This window comes from Anser brachyrhynchus (assembly GCF_964034855.1).
Source record: "Anser brachyrhynchus genome assembly, chromosome: 4".
Taxonomy (NCBI): Eukaryota; Metazoa; Chordata; class Aves; order Anseriformes; family Anatidae; genus Anser; species Anser brachyrhynchus.
In genome coordinates, this window is record NC_137698.1 from 60,671,011 (window position 1) to 60,685,731 (window position 14,721).

At 42.4% G+C, this 14,721-nt stretch overlaps 1 protein-coding gene across 8 annotated transcripts in view; it reads left to right on the plus strand.

The window, feature by feature from the left end:
* The window catches only part of PPARGC1A (PPARG coactivator 1 alpha), a 361,741-nt gene that overhangs the window by 301,102 nt on the left and 45,918 nt on the right, over positions 1-14,721 (plus strand). The gene's annotated exons all lie outside the window — the stretch shown is intronic.

Genomic DNA, 14,721 nt, shown 5'->3' on the forward strand with positions numbered 1-14,721 from the left:
GCAGGCCTGTGATCTGGAGAGAGGGGGAAAAAAAAGCCTTGAAAAGAATTAAATGGAAGTTTTGATTTCTGAAAGGAAACGGCTGAAGAGTGCCTCGAGTATGCTGTGCTGTGGTGTAACGACGAGGAGTTGCACAATTGTCAGCTATGAGGAAAAACAAAAGTTGAAACCTGTTTGCTGTCTTCCTCTTGCAGTCACTGGAAAGGAGCGGAGTGCAGCACAGGAGCCAGCCGGTGGAGAGCCGGAGCTGGTGCCTGTTTTGTAAAGGGCTTTACTGTATCAGAAGGTTCCTCTCAGAGCACTTTGCACACAGATTGAGAGGTCCCCGTAGGTTGAGTATAAGAGGGGAAATGGGTGGACATAGCAGGCAAGGCAGCGAGGGCTGATGGTCGCAGTATTGCTCAGGAGCCAGCTCATCGTTTGGGATGTTTCGTAGATCTCCTGGCAGAGAGCGGTCTGAAAGTAAACCTTGAAGGGTGGTAGGAGAGATTTAAATGTTTTCTTTAAAATACTGCCTTGGGGTTCAAGCTGTACAAGAGGAGGGCTGCGGTCTCTTTATCTCTGTCTCCAGTCTTCTTCCTTTTGTTGTGTAAAACCTTCATGATTCTCCACCCCATAGTGATGGGGCTGCTATGCCCCCCCGAACCCTAGCCACCTTCCCTCTGCGATGATAGAAAATGCAATAGATCGTCCATGGACCGGGAAATTGGACAATAAATTGATTAGCTGGCAGGAAGACCTTGTGCAACAGTAAGCTGTTGGTGCCGCCTCTCACGTGGCCTCGGCAGCTCCAGGAACTACGGCCGGCCCCGCTTGCCGGGGGAAGCCCCGAATGATCACTCTGGAGCTTAATAGCTGGAAAAGATTAACTGCCACAGTATAGCAAAATGCTTTTGAAGGTAAAATATAGCTTGCCTAAGATGTCCTGAATGAAATTCTTCTTTTTTGTATACAGCTATAAATGCACGGTGATCTCCCTGATGCTGATAAGGTTACTCAGGATTTATATTTATCGGCATAACTGATAGCAGAAGCTGGCCCTCTCTATTCAATCTTTCTGTCATTTACATCCAAGCAGTTTGGAATTAGTTTTATTCAAATCAGAATGAAATTAACCCTGTTCTTAGACCCTCATTTTTTCAGTAGTTTTGTAATGTCCCGTGACACATTTTGCAAAGTTTCAAAGCTGTGTCTTGCGCTTGGATTTCAGGTGCACCCCTCGCACGAGGTACAGCTGGTCTGTGTAAATTTTTGGTGTCAATAGCAGGGAGGCAGGGGGCAGGTAATACGCTTGCAGCTGGTATCAGAATTAATACTGGATGAGAGTGGGTTTGCTTTTTTAATAACATCTATGTATTTTTCCTCATTTATCGAAAGCCACATGAAGAGGCATTTTTCTTTTGGAAGAATCAGGGAAAGATACAGACTTCCAAAATGTAAGGTTAGCAATTGGATAGCAGTTGTCACTTCCTAAATCAGGCAGTTCCAGTTCTGAAATCAAAGCGTGTTGGAAACAGTGAGACAGGCGTACGAGTTGGTATGTAACCTTGTTGGGACATGGTGACACGGAGGTACCAGTCCTTACGGGAGCCTTGTGGGCCTGCATGCATCTGAAGACCCAGTGTGAAGAAATCAGAGGCATGCAGTTGGGGGGATGCATCTAGGCAGAAACTGATAGGTCAGAAATAATGGTTTGGAAGTGAAATATGCTACTTCTTTCCTTTTTGGACAAATTCTGCTGTCCTTTATGTAAATGCCTGGCTTCCCTAGCACTCATCGACTTCAGCTAGAGGATGCACCGCTGTCTCTGACAGCACAGACGGGCCCGAGCTTACCTGTAGGGACAAACTGTTCTCTAATAGCGTCTCGCAATGCTGCAGTGCTAGGACAACACTATTTTCTGTTTCGTAGTGTGTTTTATTTCCATTTCTTGGTTGCTTGGCCTAGGAAAATGGGAAGGAAACAGTTATTCTCTCTTCCCATCCATTAACCCTGTCCCCAGTCTCCATCGTGCAGCTGGATACATAGCACTATTTCTCCTCTCTGCCGCTCTGTAATGTGACGACTGGGGGTGCTCAAGAACAGAAGAAGATGTGTTCTTTCTCCAGAGATTATCTCAGATACTCTATGAGGAACTATTTGTTTTAGCTCAGAGAATGGAAGTTTTACGCAGTTTCCCATTTGGTAATCTCTGGATTTTTCCGTATTGATCCACACTGGCTTTTCTTTTTAAAGAAAAAAACCTTTTTTTTTTTTTTTTGACTCTCATATCATCATGGGAGTAATAAGTGTTATATAAGTTAAGCTTCCAGATGAGGCCTAGTCATATCAAAATAGAAATACAGTCTCTTCAGACTGGAAGGGAAAGAACAGGAATGGCAAACAATATTGAAAAGCACAAGTACGGTGTTAATTGCACAAGCCAGGTAGTGTTAATTGCAAAATCTAACCTTGAATGAAGTGCACTGTCCTTTAAGTTACGAATGCATTACATCTGCCTTTGACTACGTCAGGGCCTATGTTGAAAAATCATTTTACAAAGTTCCTGGCTGTCTCAAGCTGGTGCACTTTTTTAACTTCTTTTTTTTTTTTTTTTTTAATATTTTATTTCAGAAAGTGAATTTTCAGGCTTTCTGCAAATCATGTTCCTGGAAGCTCGCCTGAGCTGAGCACCCACAAGCTTAGGCAATTCCAGTAGCGCTGGAAGTCTCATGGATGACGAATTATTAATAGTTATGGTAGCAACTAGGAGCCAAATGAGATAAAGGTTCAATTAGTCTAGATAGCGTGTAACTGTTGAGTATAAGTCCCTGCTCCCATCAGCTTAGGTGTGATGAGATATTGGCCTTCACTCTAGTACTAAAGCACACCAGTATCTTGCAGAAGAACCTAATTCATTGCTGCATTATTCTGCTCACATGGGAGTGTAACAAATCCTGAACCAAGCCTGTCCGTTTCTTACCAATGTCTGTATGTATGCATATTATCAATCAGTTGATTTCCTTCTGCTCACAGCTTGATAGCTTCTGTTTTTCACCTGGTTTTCTTTGACTGTTGTTCTGACTACTGGAAAGATAAAATGCATAAGTTCTTATCCCTAAGGCTACTGTCTATTGACACAAGTTTGTGCAACTAAATAGTTAACAAGTCACCTAAGATCAGTTATTTAGATGTTTCACTGCATCGTTCACTTCCATTATTTGCTTTTACAAAGAACCGGCCTTTAAAAAATGGTATTTGTAAAAAATTGATCTAGTTTCTTTTAGAAAATCAAAATAATGAGGTTTCCATTCTCCAAGCCAATGCTATGTGAACACGTGAATAACTGTAGAACTTGACGTGACATGAATAAGAAGGCTTTTTGGTTACAAAAACTGTTGTCCCCTGAGGCTTCTTCAAATATACCATACCCTGTCATGGAAGGTTAGTCATATTTAAAATTATGAACCGTGCCGAGCATTATGGAGAGAGAAGGTATCTACAGTGGATATATCGCTTTGTTGGCCTTACTTATAAATAGCTCAATTAAGGTAGAGAGAAAAGGCAGCCTATAGATAGGCAATAGCCTATTAAAGTATAATGAACTTGCGTAAAATCATACCGATTTGTAAGGGTGGTGTTCTCATACTTGAAAAAACACTTTTTGAGCCTTTAAGGAGACTTCAGAAAACCTGAATTGCCTGCCTGTCTGTGGATTTCAGTTATTTACATGATTCTCTATTCCGGAGAGATGCTCAACATATTTGATGACTTTATTTTTAATTGTTTTGCATAGGTGTAGCCCAGGTTACTTTTCAAGACCGTGCTATGTGCTGTGTTTTTGGAAAGCCTACATAGGCTACTGTGCTTTATTGTAGGCTGCCAAAAGATGCTGTATTGCAAGCAATGAGAATGTGGGGGGAGAAGGAGATTCACAATGAAATGTATACTCTCTTACTCCTGGCAGCAGGGAAATTCACGGAGATAAATGATTTCTTATATATTTGGAAGGGTTTGCATCAGGAAGATAATGAGGGTAGAGGGGAGCCTTAAACTCCACCGGGGTAATTTGCATTGGTTCAAATCGTAGACTCTCTAACATTCTGTGGTGCTGCCAGTCTCTTTTACTATTTCAGGTTATTCATTCAAGGTTTGCAGCCAGATTGATTAATGAATTACCAGATCTTGCGTAAAATGACTTGGCCTGACTTTTAAACAACCACCAATGTTTTCTTTGCCAGTCTTGTGACTGGTGTTAATGGGTTTCCAGAGAACTGAGCCCATATAGATTTTCTGTACTGGCCTCTCCTAGCATTTTTTCCACTTTTTAATTTTCTCCAAAACTAGTAGCCCAGGGCAGGCAGTTCAAGGAGATATAATCTCAGGGAAAAAAAGACATAGTAGTCAAATCCTTGATGGCTGATGCCCTTCAGTGCCAAATCAGCATGATTTATCATAGCCATCTATTCAGCACAACAAAGTCTAGAGGTGAGCTGCATGGTGTACCTCACACAATATGCATAACTAGAGCTCTGAACTTTGAAGGAAAGCCTCAGAGCTATTTGCAAAGTGCTGGTGCTTAGTGAATACTAAATTACATTTAGGAAATAGTCTACTGCTACCAGTTATACTTCATTTTTATTCTTGACACAGACACCTAAATCAGAGAACAGTAACATTTCAGAGATTATGGTAGCAGTTTGGGTATGTTCCAACACTATAATAGGATCAGAATTTTAAGGCCTTTTTTATTATTACCAATAGTCACTTAGTTTCTACTGCAGCGTACTTTGTAGGGAATTACAGCTTTTACTAAAAAGATTAAAATGCTATTATGCAAATGATTGCAGTATGTTATTATGTTTACAAATTAACATCCATGGCTCAACACACAAATTAACTAACTATTCCATCTATATTATTAAGGATTTAATAAAGTAACTGTTGATAAAAATGAGGAGCTCAGAACAGTTAATAGGAACTGATTGTGATTTAACATAGAACTTAAACATTGTGTTTAATGTTCTAGATGGTATAATGGCAGAATAAAGCTTATCAAAGTGCTTAAAAGAACTGAGATTGTGTGAACAGCATAGCAGCATGTCTGAGGCCTTAGAGAGCAGAAACCGAATAGCTCTGGGCAGTACCGTGGACCAGGCAACGTATCAGCGAGTCAGAAGGTAACACAGGACCGGATCAACATGTGGGCTGCTGCTCCGATGAGCAGCTTTTTGCAATTCCGATTAACGCACGTTAAATGTTTTACATGATAAGCACATACAGGATACTTAGGAACTCGTGTCCCTCTGAAGTGCATCCTGTAATGAAATTCTTCTCTGGCAAATGGGATTTCACTGCAGAGAGTACCGCTGTATGACAGAAAAGGGGAAGGCTGAGTTCAGACCGAGATGACTTTACAAACAGCGCTGCAAATTGCTATTCCTAGCAGTTCATAAGAGATCATAAAAGCAAACAGATAAGAGCTACCGAGGTCCTAGAGAAATGAATGTACAGTATGTGGTTACAGGATAGATTTAGTAGGGAAACAGACAACACTGTAGGTTTAACACAGCAATAAACGTAAAGGCAAAAGATGCAGATTTGGGATAGGAAACTTTATAAGAACAATAAAAGGTAACAATGCATCATAAAACCCCTTTTTGTGACCGGGAGAAAGACCTTCAATTCCGATGGAAGAAAATATCAGAGAGTGGGCAAAAGAACAAGAATGTTTATACTCCTAATAGAGCCGTGTCGAGTTTCTTACACATCTGACTGCGGTACCTTTTCAGATGCCTCTGCCCTGACTCACATTCTGCACCTTCTAAATAGGAGCCCAGCCGAATAGCATTACATCTGTGTGGAAGGCGTATGTAAACTATAGTCCACGGCTGGCTATGCTGACATTTAAAAACGCTCAAGCAGTAAGTGGAATTTATTTTACTCAAACCAGCTGCTGTGTAATTGGGAAGAATTTATGCAAATGCCCCGTATCGAGTGCGAGTGAGGTGTGCTGCTTCTCCGTTTCCTTTCCCAGTTGGACACACTGGAGACTGGCTAAACTCGCCTCCGTTTTGATGCAAGAACCTCGCACATTGGTTGAAACCTTCAGGCAGGAAAGAGCTCCCAAATGAACAAAAAAACAATTGCTTTGAGAGCTTATTGTTTGATGTATGAGGCCACCAACACCATTCCCCAGGCGTGTGATCAAGAAAATGCAACTGATCTGCTTCACAGTCCCATTAAGGAGATATTTCACTCCTCTGCCAGGATTTCACCTGCAGCAGCCAAGGCTTAAGATGCTCACTGTGTTGCTACTCAGCTGAGTACCTGTCCTTTTTGCAGGAGGGAGGAATAGCACTCAGCAGAACAGTAGTAAGCTAATTAGGTCATTAGACGAATGTCTTGGCCCGTGTTAAAATGGGCCCTTCAGGACACTGTGTTACACTGTGTTCCCACTGGCTACATATCTAAATACAAACTGGTGTCAGCTGCCATACAGACAAAAATGTAATAGCCTCCTTTCAGAGAGGTCATCTTAAATCCACTTTGGTCACAGTCACACTCCACATCTGTTTTAGTGAGATGCAGCTTCTTAAGGTGGCATTTGGACTTCATAAGCACGCAAACAACTGAGCTATAAATTGCTACTGCAGGAGTTATTTTGAATAAATGTATACTGTTTCATATTTATAATGGTGAGGCTTCATAATATTCGCAGTGAATATATAACACAGATCAGTTCAACAAGCATGAAATTGTATGTTGTCAACTTGTCACATAAATAGAGCCATATTCTAGCTTACGATAATGTTCAACTAAATATTTTCTCCCTAGAACTGCAGAGAGGGTCACAAAAAAGTGGGACGGTGGTTCTGCCTTTTGTTGGAAAAACACTCACTGAGTCACTGCTAGTGTGAAGTAAATATTTCTGATAAGACTTCTCTGTTTTTTTGCCTCCCCATTTACTTAACAACAGCAGCAGAAAGTTTGCCTTTCTTAGAGAAATGCTAATTGGCCAAACTGTTAAATTTATTTCCCTTAATGGTTTTATTTCTAGTGTAACCTCTTTTCTTTCTTTTTTTTTTTTAATTGTTTCTATTTTTATACTGCGCATCATTGCTAATTGCTGCTAAACACTCCATCTTAACCCTGGCTTGCTCTTTTCCTGCTGCCCCATCCCACTTAACATTAACTCAGGCCCATGCCATTACAGAAGGATAAAATCATAGTGAAGCTTAACTTAGGATTCTTTTTTTGTAGTGCCGCTAACCTATTGCACACGTGGAGGTCAGAAAGAGGAAATCACATGGAGTAAATTTGTTTTGGGGAGAAAGATTTGGTATTGAATCGTGTATAACTTTTTTTTTTCTCCACATGAATGGGAAAAAATACAAGGAACTCCTTGTGTCTGTGTGTGCCTGTGAGATCTCATCCGCTTGTTGCTCCTGTTAAAGTACAGCGGTTAATACTCAGATGCACCAAAAACTGGCAACCTTTCTGGCGGGTTGTCACCTGTCAGCATTTTGGGATTTTTTTTTCTCTAGTGTCTGTTTTTTATTCCGGTAGTTTTATGCAGGTACATAAGGGATCCCGATGCCTAAGTGTGCAAGTGACAAGCTGCAGCGTCGGCATGCACAGAGACCTGACTGTGTGTATGTGGATGCTCAGCCCTGGAGGCTGGTTTCATGTTTTTGGTGGAAATCAGCCACTTTGGGACACGTAGTTGGTGGTTTTGGCTGGATTTTCCGTTCTGACACCACAGAGCAACAGCCTTGCTTCATAACGATTGAGAAATTAATTAGCACTCCGTGATGAGTCTGAAGGGCCATGATTGGAGGTTGCTCTTTACCACACGCAGTAACCACTGGGTTTTGTTTGTGAAAGCACAAACCCAAAGCCTATTGAGATTTTGGTGTTGTCATGAAGTCTTAGCTGTGTGGTGCAGTGAAATAGCACTTTCATTTCCTCACTCACATCTGTGCTTTTGTGCTTTACTGTGAGTAACACAATGGGGTGCTGGTCCGTAATGGGTACTTCTGATTACTAAGACGATGCCAGGAGAACGGCGTGTTTTCTGTGAGGAGCTCCTTGGGCTCCTGTTGTTGGCTTGTTGATTTATGACAGCTTCGAGTTGCCTGAGCTGCTCACAGCCATCTAGCTCGTCATGTGAAGTTTAGGAGGATCAGCCCTCCCGAGCACGTTACAGGGTTAGAGGTGTCAAATGGGCAGGGAGAGCTTCCTACAGCTCTTTACTTCTGCCTATTGTCACAAGTGCTCCTTGAGGGCTCAGCGATATTAAATCTTTATAGGGGTTCAGAGGGGCAGTCCATCAAGTAGTTTGGTGGACTGCAAATCTCTCCTGTAGGAGATATGGTTGCCTGAAAATAGAGGGATTGGGTGAAAAATGTGTTTCTGACCCAAGAGATTACTTGCAGGGAGGTGGTGATAACAGGTATCTAGAGGATTGGTTTGGTCTGAGGAATATTCTGCTTCCCTATGAGCCGCTAGAAGAAATAATGGGAGTTTTCTCCTGGAATGGTAGTTTCTCCTGGAGAGAACTCAAAATTGCTTTTGAAAGTACTCCTAAACCTTAGTGGAAAAAAAAAAAAAAAACAAAAAAAAACAATCGCCGTTCTCCCAGGTTGCTGTTTGAGCAGTGACAGCGATTGAGGAACTGCTTTGGAGAGAGCACGTAATTAATGCTACGGAAGTGAGACTTCCCACCGGGATTTCGATTTTGGTGAGAATGTTGTAGGTTTGTGCATTTCCACAGAGCAGCCGTTGACCCTCAGTGGAAAGCAAGGATGATGTGAGTTTTAAAAGTCTTCTAGTATCCATGATTCCCCCCCCCCCCCCCCCCCCCCCGCTATACATCAATTAACTACCTGCATTTAGTTATCGTGTGATCCACTCTGCCAGGCGTGAGTTTGAACAAAGAGGACCTTGGGCCTCTTCTCTCCACTTCAGGAGGGCATTTGTCGTAATCCATAAAAATGCAATTATTTTTGCAATAAAGATGCAATTATTTTAATAAACAAAAACTTTAGTGTATGCTTACTGACATCTGGTTGGATGTGCTCTGTAAGGCATTTGACCCTCCGGGCACCCACAAAAGGAGCAGTAGGCATTTATCTCTGCCTATCTGGGGGAAATTTATGCATTTTTGGAATTCTTTTTCTGGTTTTGTGTTTGCTATGCTTTTTTTTTTTTTTTCCCACCAGGACTGGTGTGGATTTTATTGGCTATAGTGACTGTCCTTAAAAGCCCAGCAAGCACTCCTCACACTTGTATGAAGATACTAAGCAAAATGTTACCAGTTGTCACCTCAATTGCATCTGGTGAAAAGCCAAAAAAATTTATTTTTTTTTCTAGTGCGTAAGAAAATATCTCCCAGTCCTTAACTCTACAGAGGTATTCGTCCATTTCCAGCAAAAGGGTGTCAAACTGCTTCTGCCTGTATGCAACGGGAGTGTTGCCATCTCTTGTCATTTTGCTTGCTGTTGATCCCACTCTCATATAGGAAGGGTCAGGTCAAATGCCTCTCTGGAGACTGAGTCTCCCATTTGCAGCAGGAAATCTCTCGGGCGGAGAGGATAGCATTACAAAACAGAGGCTAACATTACAAAACAGCTCTGCTGCCTCTGGCACAGTCTAGAGCATCACAGACCAATAACGCTTATCATGTCACTCTTGCATCACCTTATTATCTATGTTTTTCTGTAAATCTGATCTGAAACTGTCATTACCAGTTTCACATAGGTGAACACCATCTGGGTGAAATAACCATGTGCCAGTGATGGGCTGGAGGGGGCTCTTGTTAGTTAATCATCCCTACCTTCCCTTTGATGAGTTAATTTGTCTGTTGAGCCATGGAGGAGCCCCCAAGAGCTCCCAGGAGCCCCTTGTTAAAATTCTGCCAACAAATGGGAAGATAGGGATGATTTCACTCTTTTTGCTGGAGCCTGTGCTATCTATGATATTGCTAAATCATCCATAATGTATAACTTTCCATGCAATCTTTTTGTTACAATTCTGGCGGCACATTACTTCTTTGTGCATTTACTTTTTAAACTAGTCATAGATACCTAACCTTCCTGAAAATCTCATCTCACAAATTAAGATTAATTGCACTGCTTTCATATGGTCATTCAGTAGCTGACATGCCAGGTTCCTTGATTGTGAGCTGGACCACACCCTTTTTTCCTTTCTTTTTTTTTTTTTTTTCAGTTGCTAAACACAGTCCTTATTTATTTGTCTCATAGCAATACCTAAAAACCTTGTAGTTGCAGGATAGTTTCTTTGTATGTACTAGTGACCAGCCTACCCCTGTTTAATGGTGTGCACACTGAAGAGCAAAAGTAGTGAAAGAAGATAAGAGCTCAGATAAATCCTCAGGGCGTGCAGGTGAGGTTTTACTCAGGTTATTCTTCTTTTAGAGGCCTGAGAGCACTGCTGTGTAACAGGGCTCCTTTTCCTCACAGCCAGCTCCCGGTATTGCCCAGCCCAGGGAACAAAGTTCTGACCTACAGCCCAGCTAGGAGATGCTGGCTTGAAGCTGCAGTTATGGCATCACGAGTTAGGACTGCCAAACGTGGAGAGAAGCTGCCTTAACTAGTACATCCCAACGTGGAGACTTGTTTCTCTCCAGACTTAATGGGAAGAAGGAGAAAAAAAAAAAGGACTGGACCTAGTAAGCTAAGAAATACTGGCATTTGAAAGATGCCATACTCCCTTTTTAACTAGTCAGACACAGCTTGTTAGCACTGACAAAGTGCTCCTACAGCTAAATCAAGATTAGCTCTTGCAGGGCCAAAAGCATGTCTCTGCATAGTGCTGACTGGTGCTCGGGGTGGATTTATTAGCTCTTGCTCAATATTGGTGTTTCTCCTAGGCTCTGTTCGGAGAAGGAGCACACCTTTCCTGTAGCAACACAGGGAAAACAATGCGGGAGCCTTGCAGTAAAGCTGATGGTTAGAACTCAAAGGCCGCGGAGGGCTAATTCTCCACCGAACCATCAAAATGGCCTTGTACCCCATTCCTGGCACTTGCTTGGTGAGCACAGTTCAGATACACCTGAACTGCCTCTTTGGGGACCCTGTCCAGGCCCAAGAAGGTTTGTTGGGGGAGCCCCATGCTGCATGAGGGTGGTTGTTCTGTTTCTGGATCTCCCACAAGATTAGACTTGTGAGGCTTAGATTTTTGAACCCAAAGCCAAAAAAAGATGCTGGCCTATCCCTAAACTTCAACATAAGATGTGTTTTTGAAAATAGTGTATATAAATATTCTTGAAGATGTGTCTTGGCACAACAGGAATGTCAGGAGCTTTTAAGAGTTGCGTGTATATGTCCTGGGCTTTTCTGTCAGTCCAGCCTGTAAAGTCCAGGAATGTTGTAGTCTCAAGTCTCTTGTTTCCAAGTTGTGCTGCTCATTTAGCAGGAGCCTAAAATGGGACACATGCACTTGATCTCACATTATTCTCCTCTACACAACCATCCCAGCTTGCCCTCCATTAATGTAACGTTGGTTATGTACCACAGCTTGTCAGCATACCCTTTTGTCCCGACCAGAATGCACAGGGATGAGCAAAAAATCAGTCATGTCTCTCGTCCTTTCCTACACCTGCTTCTGGGAGTGCAATGACAGATACCAGTTTTGTTATGTGCCAATGTTACTGCTCTGTTTACAACAGATTTAAGAGTTTACATTAGGCCACAGTGTTATCTTCCAGTTTCCCTAATTCTATCTCCTGGCAATCCAAGCTGTGCAGTTGGGGTGGCTGCCCCTGTCCTAAAGGAATTTGTGTCAATTTCTGCGGGAACAAATCCTCCCTGTGTTAAACCGCTTTGCAGTATTTGCTCAAACTGAAATTTTGACAAAGACATTCTGTCCACATCCACCAAAAGAGATTGCCTTTTTTTAAATGCACTTGGAGGTAGATGCGTTGGAAGCTGCCTGTACCTGGCTGATAACTGAGACTGAGCATCTATGTAGCATGATCCATGCCCTTTTCTAATTTGTCTTTGAATGACAAATGTGTCTTCACTGAGTCAGCAAAAGAAGAGATCCTACCGTAGAACTCATTGCCCTTCTATCCCTTTCAACAGAGTGGTTAGGTTGTCCCAGTTCCTTCCTAAAATCAGTCTTTCTTCTTATAGAGAAATCCCTTCAATGTATTGTCCAGAAGTGCATCACACTCTGTAGTCATTTCTGACCAAGACTCATCATCTGCTATTATGTCTTTAGAATTCCCAACTTTAAAAAAAATCTTTTTGAAAATCAAAGTGGTAGAAATTTGGAGACAGTCCACATTAGTCCTCATCACTGTTAATCCCAGAGAGTCAAATCAGAATGAGTTTGGCTGACATCAAAAAAATAAAAGCAGGTTTCCATGCAAACAACTGCATTTCACAGAGCAACCGTGCATGAGTTAGCTGAGGTTCTCTTGAGAGGCCTTAAGATGAGATCTCAGACAAATTTTGCACATCTTCAATTTTCATTACAAATGCTCTGTGCAGTTCTAAAATGATTTTTTTTTTTAACTTTGCAGCTGATAAATGGTAAGCCAAACCATTCTCATGGAAAAGACCTTAGCAAAATAACTGTGTGAGGAAGATGTAAGAACAATAGCGTGGCATAATGTGTTTGGTTTTTTTTTTCAATAGCAGAGGAGTCAAAAGGTTCATAGAATTGGAAAGAAAACCTACAAAATATTGCTGACTGCTATTTAAATGTTCAAGTCCATCTGGATTGTGTGCAAAGAAAATGTATCTCCCAGTGCCAAGTTTGTACACCGCAGAGTTCTTGTAGATGCCTGCCTCCTACTTCTTGAATACTTGTGCCTTTGGGTATGTGCAGGTGTCCTTCCTGGTCCCGAATGCTACTCAGCTCATGAAGGATTAGGGCCACTTCACCTGATGTTCTCCCTCTCTGGAATCCAATAATTGTTTCGCATCAGGACATAATTGTACCAATAGGTATGAGACAAACCTGCTAATTCAGACTCCGTAACTCTTGAGTATCTTCCCAAATTGTATTCCATGATTTGGTTAGATTATATCTTATCTCTAACCTTCTCGCTTCAATAAGCACACAATATCTACCCTGTCTTCTTCTACCTTATATACAAGGAAAATCATCAGGACTTAATCTGTTGCTGGTGCTAATGGCACAATTCCTCATACTAATTCCAATTCACTCTGCCTGATATCCCACTAATACCTTTGTGAAAGTATTTTATCCCTGATCCTGTGCCAAAGACACTTTCTCCCTCTGTTGCTGCTGTCTGACTTCCTACAGACTTTGTAACGACTTTTGCAGGCTGTGGTGGGTGACGGCCTTACACACCAAGTCCACAAACGAGTGCCACACCGCAGTCTGCTACTTCAGCTCAGCAGGTTCCTAACTGCAGAGCTCTGATCTTGAGCTATTAAAACGGTATCCAGAAGGAGCAGAAGTATAGTCTCTTCACTAGCAAAAGAAAAGAATTAAATAAAGTATTCAGCAAAAAGCAGTGCAACAGGGCTTTTCTTCTCTTTTTCTTCCCGGAATGTGGTCAGACGTTGCAGATGCTCAACATGTTGTCCTCTTGCAGGGCTCAGCTCCTTGGGGCCCACGGGCAGGTTGATGGGGATGAAGAGGGGTTGCTTTGGTGAATACTTTTCCTTCTAAACACCACCCAAATTCTTAAGTAAAGTATTTTCCTACTTGGTATATAGCAATTTGGAAATCTTTGAGATGAAGCTATGCTGAATGCTCCGTTCACTCTCTCCTGTTTATTTTTCCTTGGGGCAAACCCTTCTCCTTGTCTATCTGGACAGGTAATGACTTATCCAATCTGCTTTTGATATTTTCTGGTTTTCATCTTCCCAAAGGAATTTATGCAAAGAGAAAACTGAGGACAATATGTTTTGTGAACCCTTCGTTCCTCCAAGACACTTGCTGAATTGCTGGTTTATTACAGCCTCTTCCTCCTGTGTTTTATTACAGCCTCTTCTGACCTTTTGAGGGTTGGGTCCAGCTGATCAGGGTAAGCTATACAGTCTCAATGCTTGCTTTTGAACTCAGCCATGACTGTGTTCCTTCCCTCTGGTCCAAACTTCCCTCCTTTGCTGCAGCGTGCTGCAGTGCTGAACGTCCACCACTTCACCCCGGTGTCTCTGTGACTTTCCGGTATAGGCAACACACATGGCACACTGCCCTTGTTCCGTTGTGTCTGTTCACTACCACCTCTTTGCTAACTTTCATTGGAAAACCCCATTCAGGAATGACGGTAACGTGGGCACATACTGTTGTACCAAAACCATCGGAATTGCCAGGCTCCATGAAGGCACAAAATGAGCGTCCCCTTAGTCACATTGCTGTGACCTCAGTGCTCTAGACAACCGTGTTTTGTTCTTCTTCTGTCAGCTGGAAGCTTGGCTCCGAGTGCCATGGACCAGGGACTACGTGTGCTGTTGGTGTTGGTGAGATGTGCTCACTGCTTTGAAGGGGAGGCTGCTGCTGGTCAGAGCGCTGGCCTGCACCCGTCGGCTTTCCCTGACCTGGAGGAATTGAGTAATCTCGGTGCATCAAATCCCCCGCTGTATAGCGAGGATTCAAATCCTCCTTTCTTCATCTTGTCTGCTTAAACCGCAAGTTCTGTGTGCGGATCCTTTCCCTTACAACGTGACTGGAGATCATTTAGTGCAACAGGGCTGTTGTCTTGGTAGTGCCAACGTCACGCAAAACCAGTAGAAACTG